A 15,837-nucleotide genomic window follows, 5' to 3' on the forward strand; every position below is an offset into this window, starting at 1 on the left:
GGCCCCCAGGATTTTGAGAAAACAAATTTGTATTGTTTAAGGTACCCAGTCTGTGATATTTTGTTATGGTGGCCCCAGCAAACTAACACACTGTACTTTTTTTTTTTTTGAGAGGGAGTCTCACTCTGTCACCTAGGCTGGAGTGCAGTGGCGGGATCTCTGCTCCAAGCTCTGCCTCCCGGGTTTATGCCATTCTCCTGCCTCAGCCTCCCGAGTAGCTGGGACTACAGGCGCCCGCCACCTCGCCCAGCTAGTTTTTTGTATTTTTTAGTAGAGATGGGGTTTCACGGTGTTAGCCAGGATGGTCTCGATCTCCTGACCTCGTGATCCGCCCGTCTCAGCCTCCCAAAGCGCTGGGATTACAGGCTTGAGCCACCGCGCCTGGCCCACACTCTACTTTAAATAAATGTTTAGTTTAATATTATCATAGAGGAAAACAGACATGATTTAGAACAATGTTCTACTTTGTTACCAGGTAATATCTCCTATAGATAATTTTGCTTAGTATAAGTGCATAAGAAACCACCTTAAGACTTATTCACGTAAACATTTATTGTTTCTCTTGCACTCTCTCTTTTGTGTGCATCAACTGGGCTCATTTGGACAATTCTTTCTTCAGATGTCTATCAAAGTTACAGCCAGATGTCAATGAGAACTGCAGTTCTCTCCAGAGTCATCTGAGTTCTGTGTCCAAGATGGTATCCTCATTCCTGTGTCTGGTGCCTGAGCTTTGATGGCTGGAAGAACTGGAGGCTGAACATCTCTTTCCACGTTACCTCTCTATGTAGCTTGTCCATAGGGCTTCCTCATGTCTCAGTGGTCTCAGGTGACTTCTTACCTTCCATCTGGCTTTCCCCAAAATGAGTGTTCCAAAAGACCAAGGTAAAAGCTGTGAGGGTTCTTTCAACCTAGCCATGGAAACCCCTTCTGCTGCAATCTACTGCTCACCAGTGAATCACAGTCCAATTCAGCTGAAAGGGAGGCGATTCCATGGGGCATGAATACTGGGAGGGTTGGTCCATTGGGGGCCATCTTTGATATTAGATACTGTGTATATCTTGACTGGGCCTTTGTAATTAGTTCCTAGCTGTTTCCTAACCATTTATGGACATTTATATAGTAGTACTAATCAGTTCTTCACTTTGTATCTGGATCGGTCTTTTAAATACATCACAGTGACCACATAACTCAAAACCTTCCCGTCCTTCAGACTCTGCGTTATCTAGAGTGGAATTTGCAGTCCCATCCTCATGACCCACTACTGGAAGGCAAAATCTGTATGTTGTACACGATTTTTCCCTAATAAGAGTTTAAAAAGCTGGGTGTGATAGCGCACACCTGTAATCTCCACTATTCAGGAGGCTGAGGGTTGCTTGAGCCCACGAGTTTGAGGCTGCAATGAGCTAGGATTACACCACTGCATTCCAGACTAGGTGACAGAGCAAGACCCTGTCTTTAAAATAATATAATAGTAATAATAATAATAATAATAATAATAATAATAAAGAGTTAAGGAACATGAATTTGGGATTTTTATTAGTTTTAGAAATCAAAATATGTTAAGAGATATTCACAATTTTCTATGATGATGAAGCCATTCTCATTCACTTGTATTCTGACATCCTCGTGGGGTAGAGAAGAAAGTGTTGGAGGCCCGGGGAGCACATAAACTGTTCACAACCAGCTGATTTTCTATGCCCAGCCAGCAGTACATGGCCACCACTGAGGGAGCATCAGCAGCTGTGGTGATGAGGTATCAGTGGGGTTCCATTTTGCAAGCAGTGCTCAGTAGACCAGTCTTCAGCAACGTGTTAATTATATTTCTGCAAATAAATAAAAGCTAATTAAATAAAAACTTAAAATGATGGTCTAATTCAAGTAAATATGTAATACAATGTGGTGCCACTGATAATTTGTAACTTTATTGTTAATTTTATTGTTACACATTTTGCTCCTGGATACATGTTTAAATGAAGAATAAAACTAAGAATGACTGGACAAAAACTGAGTCACACAGTACCTACGGAGTCATTACAAATAAGGGAAAATTCTTGCTTTCCAACCATCCACCAGTTAGATAATCAGAGCAAAAGGAAAGGGATATTTGTAATAAACTTATTCCTGGCAAAATGAAAAATCTGAAAATTGTTGCTATTTTAATTGATAAAATCACACATATGTTGATCCTGTGTTTAAGTAGCTTATTCGAATATACTTAATAAAATAGTTTTATTTTTATATCTACTTAAATTTTGAGACAATATTAAGCAGTACAATTTGGTTATGACATACTTTTGTACATACCACATCCACAAAGCAAGAAACAAAAAACATTCTGCATCTGTTTGTGTTACGAATTTTTCCGTTTCTGTTGTTATATAGCAAACCAGCAAAACTTAGTGGTTTAAAGCAGCAACAATTTCTTATTTCTTATGATTTGGTGGGTTCGCTGGTGGTTCTCCTGCTGGCCTTGCCTGCTGTGGCTGCGTTTAGCTGGTGGGTCTGCTGGGGGCTGGCTGCTCCATGATGGTCTCACTTCACTTACATGTTTGGCTTCAGAAGGTCTGGCTGGAATGGCTGGGATGACTGTGTCTCTGCACACCATCCTCACAGTCTCTCATCCTTGAGGAGACTGGTCTGGTTTTCTCATGTAGTGTCTGGGTTCCAGCAACAGAAGCTGCAAGTGCCTTCGAGGGCTGAGCTCCAAGGGTCACAGTGTCACTCCTACTTCATTACAACGGGATAGACCAAGTACTAAGGCCAGCCCAGCATCAAGAGGCGAGGAGATGGGATCCTTTTTATGGGAGAAATTGCAAATAACTTGTGGTGATATTTAATCTACCACAGGTAGAAATTTAGTTTTCCAGTATTTTGTTTGTATTAGTTTGTTAGGGCTGCCATAGCAAAACACAACAGATGGTGGCTTAAGTGACAGAAATGTATGTTATCACAGTTCTGGAGACTGGAAGTCCAAGATCAAGGTGTTGGCAGGTTGAGTTTCTCCAGAGGGCTCTCCCTTCAGCTTGCAGATGGCCGCCTTCTCTCCATCTCAGCACATCATGTTTTCTCTGTGCGTGCACATCCCTGGTGTCCTCTCTGTGTGTCCAGTTTTCTCTTCTTATAAGGACACCAGTCAGTTTGGATTGGAGCTCACACCAACAAACTCATTTTAACTTTAATCCCCTCTTTAAAGGCTTTATCTTCAAGCACCATCATGTTCTGAGGTTTTGGGGGTTAGGACTTCAATATACACATTTTGGGAGTGGAGACACAATTCAGCCCCTAACATTATTTATTTATTCTTTGGTTAAAACCCAGGTATCTCCTGAGAGTGTATGGCACCAGAGAAGGGACTGACTGAACTGATGAAATATGCAGGTATATGTTGGTTTTGCTTGTTCTGTGATCTTGTATCTTCTGATGCAAGCAACTTTCCCTTGGGCATAGCCAGAGTCAGAAGGACTCATACACAGATGGGCACATGACCTTAGGCTTGTGTCCTATCCAAGCCCCACGTTTGCATTGGAACTCTTCTTTCTCTGGGACCTACTAAATTGGTAGCATATACATTTGGATTTTCTAGTGAACGTGGTCTGGTTACAATGTAGTGAGAAACAACTGGAGAATAAAACCAAAGCAGAAGAAAACAGATATAAAAGTAGGAATAGATAAGCATCTTGATTATGCAATTTTAAGGCTGGGGATATAGCTGTTCCCTTGAAGTTTAGCTCTTCTTGAATCTCCCTAACATAGGAGCCAGTAAACTCCTTTTGATTTTTTTTTTTTTTTTGGTCGGGGTTTGGAGAGGGATTCAGTTAGAAAGTTGGGTTTCTGTTGCTTGCAACCAAGAGCTCGACCTGAACTTTGGATGTGGCCCATTTACAATTTTAGCAAATAAATTTTACCTAAGTAAATTTTTTCCGTGACCAATAGGTGAATTCAGTCTAACTACGTGTTTCTTCTATGTAACTGACTATGTTAAGTTCCACGTAACTTGGCTGCAGCCTAAACTAAGCATCATTTTTTAAACCACTCAAGTTTAAATCCACTAAAGTGACATCATGGAACTCGGCATCGTTACATTCTTAACAAAATGAAAATAGATGTGCACTGGATCTGCATTCGAATCCACTTATTTACTAAGCAGGGACACTTTCAACTCATCATGGCTATCAATACAAATTAATGATGCCCTCACTCTTATGGATTTAGGATGTTTTGGACCCTATTAAAATGTTTTAGTGACCCTAACCTGGAGGATAAATTTCAAGTTCCATTACCTAGACATGTAACTTATGCACAATCTATTCCCGACCTATTTTTCTGACTTCTATCAAAATCTGACACCAACTTACGCCAGGTGCAGTGGCTCAAGCCTGTAATCCCAGCACTTTGGGAGGCTAAGGCGGGTGGATCATTTGAGGCCAGGAGTTAGAGACCAGTGTGTCCAACATGGCAAAACCCTGTCTCTACTAAAAATACAAAAATTAGCCAGGTGTAATGGCACATGCCTGTAATGCCTGTAATCCCAGCTACTCAGGAGGCTGAGGCACAAGAATTGCTTGAACCCAGGAGGCAGAGGTTGCAGTGATCTGAGATCCTGCCACTGCACTCCAGCCTAGGTGACAGAATGAGACTTTGTCTCAAAAAAAAAAAAAAAAAAAAAAAAAAAGAAATAAAGGAAGTCTCTCTTCTCTCTTCTCTCTCTCTCTCTCTCTCTCTCTCTCTCTCTCTCTCTCTCTCTCTCTCTCTTCCTTCCAGTTCTGGTTCTCACTGACCCAAAAAATTCTGATTATTATTGATAGGCTGTTTTAATTTATTTTGTACTGATTTTTTTCCATTAGATCATATTTTAATTTCTCTCCTAGAACTAGTTTTCTAAAGAACAGCTCAGGTGACTGAACTCTCCAGAGCCCACCTTCTTTTCCCTTCATAGTTGTTCAGTTCCTCATCTTAACTGGTGTGCCATCCAAGTGCTTACCCAAGCCACAGTCCTCAAAGTCATATTTAAATCCACAAGAAGACAGTAAGCAATTAGCAGAAAGGAAAATAGTTGTGTACCCTCTATGGGCCAGACTTTGGATGAGGCATTTGAGTGACATAACCGTGAGATTTTGTGGAAGATTGCCAGTGTGGCTCTCGTTGTAGAGGAGTGGCATTGGAGATAAATCTGGAAGGAGGAGGATTTCTAGGTGAAAGGAGAGGTTAGAAAAACAGGGAACATGTTAATCAATGAGCTATGAGCCAGATAGCAATTAATGGCTGGATTTCTTGTATATTCACAGCATAGGCGTTTTTTTGTGGATGCGAAAGTGGCTCCATCTTGGATGCTAATCTGCCATGTTGACTTATGATTAACTACAGTCCCATGAATGTTTCCTGATTTGTACTTTATTTGCCATCCCTAGTGTATGAACGTGTACTCACTATAAATCCCGCTTTTAGATCAAAGCAATCTTGATGTTGTCACACAAATTATAGGTCTTGATCTACATAGCTTTCTGAAGGGTTGCCTTTAACTGTTTCTATAGAGTACATGTACCTTTCCCTATGGTATACAAGCCCCGGGTCTGGGGAGTATATTGTTGTGGAGATCTACCTGTCTTGTGGCCCCCCAAGTCCATTTTCATCTGTGAGTTCCACTCTTTACTGACAAACTGCATTTGTCTGATTTGTTCTTTGGTTTCCTGGCTCCTTCTGCATTTGTGGGTTACTTTGCATATACGGCCCTTTCATGGAACAATATTAGTCAGGGTTCTCCAAAGGAACAGAACCAATAGGATATGTGTGTGTGTGTGTGTGTGTGTGTGTGTGTGTGTGTGTATATAGTCAGATAGATAGATAGATAGATAGATAGATAGATAGATAGATAGATAGATATAGGTATAGTAGAGGAAATGTATTATGAGAGTTGGCTCAATGGATTATGGAGGCCAAGAAGTCCCATGACATGCCATCTGCAGGCAGGAAAACCAGGAAAGCTGGCAGTGTAACTTGGTATGAATCCAAGGGCTGAGAAGTGGGGAGGTTTTGTAGGTTTGATGGTGTAAATCCTGGAGTCTGAAGGTCTGAGAACCAGCAGATCTGATGTCCAAGGGCAGGGGAAGATGGATATCCCAGGTCAAGGAGAGAGAAAAAAAACTCACCCTTCCTCTAACTTTTTATTCAATCCAGGCCCTCACCAGATTCACCAGATTGGATGATGCCTGCCCACATGGGTGAGGGCAGATCTTTCCTCAGTCTACTGATTTAAATGCCAATCTTTTCCAGAAACACCCTCACGGGCACACTCAGAAATAATGTTTAACCAGTTATCTGGATATCTCTGCATCCAGTCACGTTGGCACATAAAATCGAACATTACAGTAGGTTTTGTCATTAATTCTTGTGTCAGATAGGTAAAACTAAGTAGCTGCCACACAGATCTGAAAATACAATGGCTCAAAGAATGAAGCTTATTTCTCTCTTATGAGACAGCATTGGTGTGAACAATACAAGTTGTCAGGGCAGCTACTTTCCGAGTTGTTGGTTGGCCATCCTCTAGCGTGTTGCCATTTTCTGCATGGTTGAAGCTGGATTGATGTCCCATCCAGGTTCCAGAGGGGTGAGGCCACACAGAGGAGGTGCAGACCATTCCCTGCAACCCAGACCCACAGGGATAAAATGAGGCTGGGAAATGTAGTCTAGCTAAGCAGCCTGCATTCACCTTCAAGTCCATTCAATTCAACTTGGAAGATTGAGAGAATGAGTTTGGCGGATGAATGATATGGTTTGGCTCTGTATCCCCACCCAAATCTTACCTTGAATTGTAGTAATCCCCATGTATCATGGGAGAGACCTGGTGGGAGGTAATTGAATCATGCGGGAGGGTTTTTCCCATGTTATTTTCATGATAGTGAATAAGTCTCACGAGATCTGATGGTTTTATAAAGCGAAGTTCCCTACACACGCTGTCTGGGACCTGCCACCACGTACGGCGTGCTTTTGCTCTCACTTTGCCTTCCACCATGATTGTGAGGCCTCCCTAGCCATGTGGAACTGTGAGTCCAATGAACCTCTTTCTTTTATAAATTACCCTGTCTCAGGTATGTCTTTATTAGCAGCATGAGAATGAACTAACACAATGGACAACCTGCGGTTTCTGCTGCATTCCCAAAGACTTCCTCCTCTCCTTTGGGAGTTTACTAGGCATGACAGTGAGGGTGTTGAGGGCAGGGAGGAGTAGGTGGTAGGCAAGAGGAGGGAAGGTCCTGGGCCAGCACCCAGAGCAGTGGTATAAGCCTCACACTATGTTTCCACCGACCACACTGGACAGAGTGTTGTACTTCTAGGATCAAACAACGGGACATTTTCTAATTTGCAAACATCAATTAAGTTAGCAGTTAGGTGGGAATGTTTACAACTTAAATTTGTCCTCCCATAATTTGTAATAAAACCTTGGCCTCTGTTAATACTTAAACACAGCACAATGTGAAGAGATGAGAAGGTAAATGACCACATATCTGGAGGATGTTGATGTAAAAATCTTCTCTAGAGGCACACAGCCCTCCTAGGTCGACAGTTTATATTTTTTATTCCAGGGACCTTTGAGTTTCTGGTTGTGATTTGACTTTGCATACATATCATGTGGTCACATTTTCTGCCAGAGAAGTTACTTCCTATTGTGTATGATAGAAGTAAGAACATCATTGTTTTGCACAGGTGATAAAACCCTCAGGACACCCTAGTGCTCCTTCACTTGAGTGTGTCTGGAATTGTGGGTTTAGGAGACAGGGATGATCTGTTTCATTTGCTTTGAATCATCCCATCATCTGTCCCTGCTGGCAGGTGATGTGGTGGATGTGCTAGGCGAGCCTCCCTTACCAAAATGTCTTATTGGAATCTGCTAGAATCTGTTCACATGCAGGTGATAGGACACACACACACACACACACACACACAGACATTTAATTAATTCATAATAGACATTAAATTACTACATTCTATTTTACAAAGCAATAAATGAAAGCTTAAAAAATGCAAAGTTGATATCAGTTGGAAGAGGATTTCAAGCCTGTCTCTTCATTTCCCAATCATTAAATCATAATTAGATATTGTCTACACTATGCCCTTTCATATCTGTAACAGAATCCTGGCTGTGGGTGTGGTGGAAGCCTGGGTACCAGATGTGTTGCTCCTTCCTTCTTTCCTGAAGCACATGCCTGTTTGTGGCAGTTTGAAAGTTTGCACTTAAGAAGCTTAATTTTTTTCCCCCCAAAGAGTTTTGCTCTTTGGGGGCTGTCCTCTTCTTCAGATGCAGCCTGGTGGGAATGAATCCCTGTTAAAATGAGAAAGAGACCATCTCTTATCGTGCCTGTGAGGGTCAGGGAAGGGGCACTCCATCATTCTGCCTTATGAGCTTTTCCCTCAGGGTCCCATCTGCCTCATCAAATTCTGCCTCTGACTCGCTGATACCAGCCCCCTGGGAGTTGTTCTCAAAATCCAAAATCAATAAACACGGCTGTCAATCACACCAGGACTTCTCAGCTGCGACTGCTACCTTTCTTGACTGAGGATTTCTGCAGAAGCCCAGAGCTCCATTTTCACAGCAGCCTGCTGGGTTCTCAGTGAAGTTTGGTAATTCTCACGATTAATTGCCTCATTAATAAAGGAGATCCACACAGTATACATACTTTTAGCCAGGTTGTCAGATACTTTTGAAAGGGTTTAATGTCAATAAAACTTTAAATGTTGCCATTAGCTTACTTAAGTAAGCATTTAACATGCTCCACTTGGGCGATCACTGCTTTGGGAAAATACACAGACAGGTTGTCTGCTAATTTCAATATTTCATACAAAGTAAGAACTTTGATCTAAGCCTAAGGAGGTTGCTGTGTGAGACTGGGAGCTGTTGAGGAGGCAATACAAAAATGAAAATGAATAAAAGCTGCCTCAAATTTGAACATTACCCAGGCAGTAGATAGCCTGAATTTGAGCATGCCATCCAGGTTTACTAAGTACTTGGCTCAAGTTTGAAAGCTTCAGTGCTGAATTTCACTGAGGTCCTTTACTACCCTGTTACATCTTTCCTGACTTGGGATATTTGCATTGGTTTTTCTTTCTTCATCGATGTTTTCCCTCAGGATCTTACATGGCTCCCTCTTGAACTTTTTTTAGTTTTCCACTGACATATTACCACCTTGGAGAGGTTACTTGACTTTAGTAAAAATCACTCTGCCTGTTATCACTGTCTACCTCTTCTTGTTCTTCAATACCTGACACAATGGTGTGTGTTTATTTGTTTATTGCTGGTGATATGGTTTGGCTATGACCTCACTCAAATCTCATCTTGAATTGTAGTTCCCCTAATCCCCATTTGTCAGGAGAGGGACCTGGTGGGAGGTAATTGAATCATGGGAGTGGTTACCACCATGTTGTTCTTCTGATAGTGAATGAGTTCTCACTGAGATCTGATGGTTTTATACGGGGCTTTTCTCCCTGTTCTGCTCTGCTCTGCACTCCTCCTTCCTGCTGCCATGTGAAGAAGGACATGTTTGCTTCACCTTCTGACATGATTGTAAGTTTCCTGAGGCCTCCCCAGCCATGCAGAACTGTGAGTTAATGAAACCTCATTTCTTTATAAATTACCCAGTCTTGGGCAGTTCTTTATAGCAGCATGAGAACGGACTAATACAGTTGGTTTCCCTGGAACAGAAGTTCCAAAGCCAAGGCCTGAGTTTGTTTTGTTCATTGCTGTATCCTCAGAGCTGAGAACAATTCTTGTTATATTGTAACTGCTCAGTAAATACGTGACAATTGAATAAATGAAATTCTAATAACAGCAATGGAAAGAATAATCATAAAAACTTCCCAAATGCAAGCTTACGGAAGTGAACAACATTCATATTGACAACTCATCATTCCAGATATGATTCTGTGTCCACTTCTGCAAGAATAAGATACAAAACTATTGGTGCTATTGAATATGTAAAGTAAAATGTAAATATAAAATAGTTGTTAAAAATACAACTATTTAAAATTCAAAATTTAAAAAAAGCTTTAACTTTATTTTCATTCAAACTGAAGAAATGAAAATGAAGGAAAGGTAAAATTTTAAATGGATTTTCTTTTTTTACAACAAGGGATATTTTTTCAAAGATACCACTAAAGAGATTATTAAGAAGAAAACATTAAGAAGTTGACATCACTATCATTTTTTAAAAAAAACTACATTTGGAATTTGAGTTGCTACCATAAAAAGTTAATATTTTGACCTATCTGCTCACCCTATACCTCCCAATTTTTGTTGATTACACCTTTCATAATGCTCGAGGTTTACTTTCTGTTTGGTATATAATTCACACAACTGACAAGTATTTATATTTAAATAGAGTCACTGCCTACCATCAGTTCTCTTCCCTCCCTCCCTCCCTTCCTTCCTGCCTTCCTTCCCTCCTTTCTCTTCCTTCTCCTTCTCTCCTTCCTTCCTTCCTTCCTTCCTTCCTTCCTTCCTTCCTTCCTTCCTTCCTTCCTTCCTTCCTTCCTTCCTTCCTTCCTTCCTTCCTTCCTTTCTTTCAAAACAGGGTCTCACTCTATCACCCAGCCTGGAGTGCAGTGGTATAATCATCCCTTACTGCATCCTTGATCTCCCAGGCTCAGGTGATCCTCCTGCCTCAGCTTCCCAAATGGCTGGGACAACAGGCATGCACCACCATGCCAGGCTAATTTTTTTGTATTTTTTTAGAGGCAAGGTTTCGCCATGTTGACCAGGCTGGTCTGAAACTCCCGGGCTCAAGCAATATGCTCACCTTGGCCTCCCAAAGTGCTGGGTACAGGTGTGAGCCACTGCATTCAGGCTCCATCAGTTCTTTCTAATGTACTCCTCTATTCCTTAGGTTTAAATTTTGATTAGAGTTTTCTTTGACTGGTACCTTAGTCTGTTCTGGCTGCTATAATAAAATACCATACACTGGGAGGCTTAAACAATATGTATTTATTTTCCATAATTCTGGAAGTCCAAAACCAAGGTGCTGGCATATTCAGCGTCTAGTAAGGGATGGCTTCCTGATTCAAAGGCGATTGTAACCTCACATGGCAAAAGGGGCAAGGCAGCTCTCTGGGGCTTCTTTAATAAGAACACTAATCCCATTCATGCTCTACCCTCCTGACCTAATCACCTCCCAAAGTCCTAAACTTCCAAATGCCCTCCCATTGGGAATTAAGTTTCAATCTATGAATATTAGGGGGGCACGATCATTCAGTCCATAACAACTGGATTCATTGACAAGTGGATTTTTCCAGCAGGCCCATAGGGTGGCACTGTAGCACTGCTGTTAAGAGTGAAGTTTCTAGCGTCACCACCTAAGGCTAACATCTCAGTTCCCCGTTTCCTAGTTGTGAGACCTTGGGCAAGTTACTTACTTTCTCTGTATCTTAGGTTCTTTATCTGAAAAAAATCAAGATAACAATACAATCTACTTTATTCTGTTTTATGAGATGAGATCATTCACGCTGTTCAAACAGTGCTTGGCCCACAGTCAGTCCACATCACCAACTCCCCTTAAGAGAGATCTCATTACTTGTAGTATAGTCTGCCCAAAATATCCCTCATCCTGCTTAACTGTAAGGACCAAGAGGCCTAAAATTCTTCCCTCCTGAGGCCTCACACTTACACAGATATTGTTTTTTCTTATCTCGTTGTCTCCAGTGTGTACTTGTGAGTTCAAAGACTATGCTCTTTGACATTCACAGCCGTGAAAGTGGTAATGGGAGGTGAAGGCAGTGCAGCTACAACCAGCCTTAGGAAGCTCAGGAAGCTGGGGGTGGCTGGGCGGGGGGCTGTTGAGCCACTTTGGAATCCTTCTTAGGAACCAGCAGCCTGGGAGAAGGTCTGCAGCTAAGAATGCCGCGGCAGCCTGCATCTGACAAGTTTATTTCCATAGTTGGCTGTGATTTGCCCTGAAATGGATATCCCTCCCGCCAAGGTACATGCTGTTTGCTCAGATGTTGGTCACATTTTCATAATCATTTAACCTTTATTTATTCCGCACGTCCTACTGTGTAGATAATCGTCCCTGGCTGCTGTAGGAGCTCCACTGGAGACAGTGTGGAGCTGGAGGACTGCTTCCCATCAGGAATCTCCTCTAGAGATGGATATGTCCATTTCAATGGAAAGTTCCTCACCAATCTGATTTGTAGACAGAATTGTAGGCATTTTAAATTAACAGCAAATGAGAAAAATAGGACATTTTTTTCTTTAGATTTTCACTTTGGGAGTTCTGATGAAGCCCTCCTTTTTTTTGTTTGTTTGTTTACTGCTATAATTATATTGTGATTATTCCTCTCTCTCATCTATCCTTTGACATAAATATGCTTGAGTTCATCTGTTTTCATAACAGGATTACAGAGACCAGGAAATGGAGAAGGGTAAAATAGTGCAAAGTCTTTTCAAATTTCATTGATGAACCCCTGCATCTATTTATAAATAAAATTTGACATTTTAAATTTAATTTCATTTGTATTATCTTTTGTCTGTGAAATATTTTTTAGGCTGTTATGAAGTTTATTGAAGAGCATTTGTAGAGAGATCCTTTCATTCTAAAACGTCAGAGAGCAGGATGAGTAGACATAATGGCCTTGCCCTTCTGCTTAACTCTGAGCTGGGCTTTGGCATTATGCCCTCAGCTTACATCAAGAAATTCTCTGAAGAAACGGAGGTTTTTTGGGGGTACTGCTAAAGATACTGTATTCTATATTACTCAGTAACCTCTATGTGAAGGCCTGGACACAACTTTTCATTTAGACTTGTGCTGTCTGTATGTGACTTCTGAGCAAATGAAATATGGCTAGTGCAAACGAGGAACTGGATTTTATTTAATTTTTAATTAAATCAAATGTAAAAGTGAACACAGCCACGAGAGAACGTTTACGGATGTTGGAACACTTTGGGTATGTGAATCTACTTTTTCAACCGTCCATTTGTGAAATCCAAACATAGATCAAGTATTTCTGATAAAAATTTAGCATCTCCATTGAGATGCTCTATGAGTATAAAATATACATCATATTTTGAAGACAGTATGTAAAAAGGAATAAAAAGTCTTATTAGTAGTGTTATATATTTACTATGTTGAAGTGATAATATTTTGGATATATTGGGTTATATAACATGTTAAAACCAATGTCATCATTTTTTTTAACATTTTAAAATGTGGCTGTTAGAAAATTTAAAATTCATAGGTGACTCAAATTGTATTTCTATTGAACAACTCTGGTATAAAGTTCCAGGAAGAAACATCGTTTCTTCTAAGAAATTAGTATGCATTTTTTCCTCTTCTCATTGACAATATGAATGTTATAATCAAATTAATTTATACAAATAGGTAAATCCTTGGCCATCAGAACGTCACAGCTCTATTTTCAGCTCAGTATTATTTCCTCTAAATCATATCACTTTCGTGTTTTCGCTTAATTTTATCCCCTGCTTTTACCTTCCTGACATGCCTATATTTTCCCTTGCCATCATTTAGTTTAGTTTCCATTTGTCTAATTGATTGTGTTATATTTGTGCTTGTGGGCAACGGCAAGTCACGTTCCTGAGAACAAGTCTTGCCTCAAGTGCTTCTCTGTGAACCTGTTCCCATTATCAACATGGCAAGACATGAACAATGGTCTGATGAAACCCTTTCATTTGAAATGAAAAAGACAGAAATACAAAGGGACTGGCATTTTGAAAGCCCAAAGCTCCATGCAGTTCAAGACAAGTTTTCTATTTCTAAACACCACTCAGGTTTGTGGTCAGTTTTTGAGATCTGGAAATCTTTCCTGGAGTGTTTTCAATAGGAGAACCTGGCATTTCACTAATTGAATGTCGCTGGTTAACTGATAACGTCAGTAGAGCTGAATGTTATCATAAGGGAATGATTTTCTGCTGCTAGATAATGCTGAGGGGAAGTCTAAATTTATGAGTGCAACATTAAAGATGTTGATAATATGGCCCCAGAAAGCTACCATGATTGACTGGCTATTATACGGAATTTATTGTACTTCTATCATTTTGTCTAGTGAAACCCAGCTGAATGATTCACTACAATGATTGTATTTTGGGCTGTGTAGTAGGGTCGAATTCCAATTCTTCTTTTCTACCAGAGTGACTTTAGAGAAATTACATAAAACTTCACATGAGTTTCATGACTACCACATCCAATGTCATTTTCCTAGTTGCTAACATATATTGAGTGTTTGCTCTTCACTAGACACTTTAATCTCCTCACACAAGCTTTGAAGAGATATGGACATCGAAGCTTAGGGAGGTTAAATAACTTGCCTAGGGAAATTATTATTCCTTCTTATTGTTAGAAATAGAACTGAAATTCAAAAGTATGTCTGGATCCAAAGCATGTGAACCTTCCGTCTAACACATTAGTAGCAATTATCCATTGACTTCAGTTCGCCAAAACATTGATTACCAAGAGGGTTCTGAAATTGCGTGGCAGTTCCTCTAAGGAATTTTGCCTGCATTCAGGGAACAGTCACCCCATGATTGGTGGGAGCCAACTTGCCTTGTGACTCAACTTTCTTCTTTCTGGTGAGGACTGTACTGTATGAGACAAAATTATTTGTTTATTTAGAAAGCAGCATATCCATTAGCTAACTTTATTGGAAACATAAATTACCTCAATTACAATGAGGGTCAAAATTATAAATTCAAGCCTTTCTTTAAGACTTAGTTTATCAAGTAACTAGTATAAGTTCTTCTCTGTAAGTATGACCATAAAAACCAAGAATAAAAGTCTGTGCTGAATTCTTCCCTGTCCAGTGAGTGTTTGATGCTGTCATCCATTACAGAATGTTATAAATGCCTGTTCAAATGCACGTCTTCCATCTTTTAGTAGTGGAGATTTAAAACGGCCAAAGTAAAGTAAAACCACACTAAACCAAGAAATGATTGAAGAAACTGAATTTTATTTGGCCTTAGATTTTCTTGCTTCACTTTCTCAGGGTTCTTCTATTCAAATGTATAAACCTTTTGCCAAAAGGAAGGACCCTTATTCTAGCTAGTGATTTTGAGAACTTAGATTTGTTTAGTTATTTTTATTCAAATAGACATGGTTTAAAGTTCATTCACTCATTTATATATTCATTCATCAGCAAATACGTGTCGATCACTTTATTTCAATAAATAAATTACAAACTTTATAACTATGAGCTGAGCCTGGCTTTAGGCACTGGAGAAAGAGAGAAAAAAATGGGTGGGTGTTAGAATTTTTCTGGAAATTTTTAAGGGAGGAGAGACTAGGTGTCCATGCTGAGGTTAGGGGTGGCATGGAGAAGGGGAACGGTGTCTTAGAGAAGGGGAAGATATTTTTATTTTTATTTTTTTTGAGACAAGGTTTCACTCTGTTACCCAAGCTGGGGTGCAGAAACACAATCTTGGCTCACTGCAACCTCCATCTCCTGGGTTCAAGTGATTCTCCTGCCTCAGCTTCTCCAGTAGCTGGGATTATAGGCATACTCTACCACACCCAGCTAATTTTTTGTAATTTTAGTAGAGACAGGGTTTCACCATGTGGGCCAAACTGGTCTCGAACTCCTGGGCTCAAGTGATCTGCCCTCCTCAGCCTCCCAATGTTCTGGGAAATAAAGGGTAGATATTAAGGAAAAGATATAGACACCAGAAATCCACTCTTGTATTTGAAATCAAACTGGCTCACATAAGAGACATTCAAATATTCTTTGTTGAATAAACAATTTTTTTTCCAGATTTGATTCCTCTTCAAAAATGCACCTAATAACAAAGCTTATTATTGAACGACTTCCCAATTCCATTGAAAGCATGGAGTTTTAATGACTTCCCAA

The sequence above is a fragment of the Macaca fascicularis genome, chromosome 5 (assembly GCF_037993035.2).
Source record: "Macaca fascicularis isolate 582-1 chromosome 5, T2T-MFA8v1.1".
Classification (NCBI taxonomy): domain Eukaryota; kingdom Metazoa; phylum Chordata; class Mammalia; order Primates; family Cercopithecidae; genus Macaca; species Macaca fascicularis.